Source organism: Pan paniscus, chromosome 15 (genome assembly GCF_029289425.2).
Source record: "Pan paniscus chromosome 15, NHGRI_mPanPan1-v2.0_pri, whole genome shotgun sequence".
In the NCBI taxonomy this organism is placed as follows: Eukaryota; Metazoa; Chordata; class Mammalia; order Primates; family Hominidae; genus Pan; species Pan paniscus.
The window spans coordinates 58,083,258-58,085,791 of NC_073264.2; the positions used below are offsets into that span (position 1 = coordinate 58,083,258).

The window sequence follows — 2,534 nt, forward strand, 5'->3', positions numbered from 1 at the left end:
GTCTGGAATCAGCTTGACTCTAATGACCCAAGCCCTGGGGTTGAGAGTGGTCCTCAGCCCCCGCTAACTCCTCTCACCTGGTGAGCTTCCTCAGGTGCACCTTTGTTCTTGCAATGTGGCCTCAGTCGTAGCCACTTGGTTTATCAGATCTATCATACTACCTTTGAACCTCTGATGGGGAGAAAAAGATAAGACCGAATCCTATTCTTTTCCTCCCATGGGCTACTCTAACTCCACATGTATTTAGAGTAATCAGATTTCTTTGGTAGCATCCAGGACCGAAATTTGTACAAAAATATTGGAGGATCAGTAATATCCTCTATGCTCAAGTTCCTTGCATGTTTCCTACTTATACCTGGCACATCCGAAGTTGCACATTCCATTAGAATGTGGGATTAAAATGACCTTTGGTCCTGTACCCTCCTAGCCCTGTGGGCTTGAGCAGCCAGTGGCAGTGCCCACAAAATGTGACTGTTACACAGCCAGCCCAGTGAGTGATATAACCCCTGAGCACCTTCTTCAAATAATGATGATGACAATATAATTGTGAACAAGAAATCAGTTCCTGCCCTCACAGAGCTTCCAGGTCAGAAGGTATTCTCAGCTGGAGAGATGGGCTCTGCCAAGCTAGAGTTTACTTTCTTTTGGCTTGTATGTAAATTCAAAGGCAGTATCTCGCTCTACCAGTGGAATTTGACTGCATGATGTCTCACAGAAAGTTCTTCGCTCCCAGACATGGGTCCCTCAGCTTCCTGCCCCAGAAGTGCAACAGCGGGCATTGTGGGAAGGTGAAGAGCCTCCCTAAGGATGACCCTTCCAAGCCGGTCTGCCTCACAGGCTTCCTGGGATACAAGGCTGGCATGACTCACATCGTGCAGGAAGTTGACAGGCCAGGATCCAAGGTGAATAAGAAGGAGGTGGTAGAGGCTGTGACCATTGTAGAGACACTGCCCATGATGGTTGTGGGCATTGTGGGCTATGTGGAAGCCCCTCAAGGCCTCCGGACCTTCAAGACTGTCTTCGCTGAGCACATCAGTGATGAGTGCAAGAGGTGCTTCTATAAGAACTGGCATAAATCTAAGAAGAAGGCCGTTACCAAGTACTGCAAGAAATGGCAGGATGAGAATGGCAAGAAGCAGCTGGAGAAGGACTTCAGCAGCATGAAGAAGTACTGCCAAGTCATCCATGTCATTGCCCACACCCAGATGCACCGCTTCCTCTGCACCAGAAGAAGGCCCACCTGATGGAGATCCAGGTGAATGGAGACACCATGGCCAAGAAGCTGGACTGGGCCCGCGAGAGGTTTGAGCAGCAGTTACCTGTGAACCATGTGTTTGGGCAGGATGAGATGATTGACATCATCAGAATGACAAAGGGCAGAGGCTACAAAGGGGTCACCAGTCGTTGGCACGCCAAGAAGCTGCCCCGCAAGACCCACCAAGGCCCGCGCAAGGTGTCCTGTACTGGGGCATGGCATCTTGTCCATGTGGCCTTCTCTGTGGCACGCACTTGGCAGAAAGGCTACTGTCACCACACTGAGATCAATAAGAAGATCCATAAGATTGGCCAGGGCTACCTTATCAAGGATGACAAACTGATCAAGAACAATGCCTCCACTGACTATGACCTGTCTGACAAGAGCATCAACCCTCTGGGTGTCTTTGGCCACTATGGTGAAGTGACCAATGACTTTGTCATGCTGAAGGGCTCTGTGGTAGGAACCAAGAAGCGAGTGCTCACCCTCCCCACAAGTCCTTGCTGGTGCAGACCAAACGGCGGGCTCTGGAGAAGACTGACCTTAAGTTCACTGACACCACCTCCAAGTTTGGCCATGGCCGCTTCCAGACCATGGAGGAGAAGAAAGCATCCATGGGAAAACTCAAGAAAGACCAAATTGCAAAGGAAGAAAGAGCTTAATGCCAGGAACAGATTTTGCAGCTGGTAGGGTCTCAATAAAAGTTATTATCCACTGGAAAACAAAAACAACAAAAAAAAAGGCAGTATCTCCTCAAACAGCAGGGACCTGCATTGTTGCTGTGTGAGTTCATCTTTGTTTTGCAGGCATAAATCACCAACCCCTTTAAAAAACAAATTAAAATGTATTTTCTAAAGTTAGCTTATGTAAGAGAAATTTCCAGAAATGCTGCCTGGTCCTGCAGGGCAAGTGAAGCATTAGCCTGTCTCTCTGAAGCTTTGTTTCAAAACTCCACAGGTCCATTTTCAACCTGTATTTTGAATGTGATTAGTTACATAATAACCCTTTACTTTTTTCCACACTATGGCACCTTCCTTGGAAGAGCTTAAGGTGTTTTACAGCCATTATCTCATTAACCCTCACCGTGGGGAGTGTTGGGGGTGGCACAGCATATATTATTGTCTCTATTTTACAGAAGGGGACATTACGATGGCATAAGAAGTTAAGTGTCTTGAGCAATAGTACAAAGGAAGTCAAGTGGAACTAAGAACAGAAACAAGTTTCACAAACAGGCTTTTGCTGGCCTGGCATAAATCTATCTGCTTCCCTCTATCAGAAA

The 2,534-nt window shown here is 47.4% G+C and overlaps 1 pseudogene; it reads left to right on the forward strand.

Moving 5' to 3' along the window:
- The first annotated feature begins 704 nt into the window (after positions 1-704).
- Positions 705-2,057, forward strand: LOC100985089 (large ribosomal subunit protein uL3-like; annotated as a pseudogene).
- The last annotated feature ends 477 nt before the right edge of the window (positions 2,058-2,534 follow it).